General features: G+C 39.0%; 1 pseudogene; it reads left to right on the top strand.

Annotated features, from left to right (window-relative positions):
- Positions 1 to 531: 531 nt before the first annotated feature.
- Positions 532 to 649, top strand: LOC113473279 (annotated as a pseudogene).
- The last annotated feature ends 186 nt before the right edge of the window (positions 650 to 835 follow it).

Here is an 835-nt window from a genome sequence, read left to right on the forward strand (position 1 = left end):
AAAGGGCGACTTAGAGGACATCATAAATCTTGTGTTTGGTTGTAAATCGGTGGATTTGGTTGTAAATCGGTGGATTTGGTTGTAAATCGGTACATCATTTGGCTGTAAATCGGTAAATTTGTTTGTAAATCGGTGCATTTGTTTGTAAATAGGTAGGTACCTACATAGGTACCTATTATAAGCATTTGGTAGTAAGTTGTAAATCAGTACCCACATTTCGTCGTTTTTTTTTTTTTTTTTTTTTTTTATTAGGTTTTATAGAGGGATAAATTACGGACCTACTAACAACAAAAGTGTTTTTTTTTTTTTAATAGGTTTGATAGAGGGAACTATAACTGCTATGGTCTTATGGTCCCGAAATCGAAGAGAGAAGGAAGACAGGATAGGAGGACAAATCCAGCCGTTCCGAGAACGAACCTTATCCCTTCAGGATAAATCGTCGGTTTAAGTTTGGTTGTAAATTGGTGCTTTAGGAATTGGAAGACATTTGGTTGCAGATACTTATATGATTCGAATATCAATATAGACAGCGCCAGCGGCGATAGCACGTTAAAAGCATCGGTTCTGAATGGATCACTGAAGTTGAGCAACGTTGCGCGTGGTTAGTATCCGGATGGGTGACCATCTGGACAATCACGTGCTGCATGCTTTTGCGGGTCCCATGCGGTCAGGCTGGGTGATATAATGTGAGGAGGTTCTGATAAATTTCCTGAATTGACTTGGATTCGAACCACCAACCTCCACATTCGAAGTCCTCTAACCACCTCCACCACTGATTAATTATTTCTACCCGATGAAGTAAACAAGGTAGCCTAATAATTCTAATAAATTATTC

Source organism: Diaphorina citri, unplaced genomic scaffold (genome assembly GCF_000475195.1).
Source record: "Diaphorina citri unplaced genomic scaffold, Diaci psyllid genome assembly version 1.1 scaffold22690, whole genome shotgun sequence".
Classification (NCBI taxonomy): Eukaryota; Metazoa; Arthropoda; class Insecta; order Hemiptera; family Psyllidae; genus Diaphorina; species Diaphorina citri.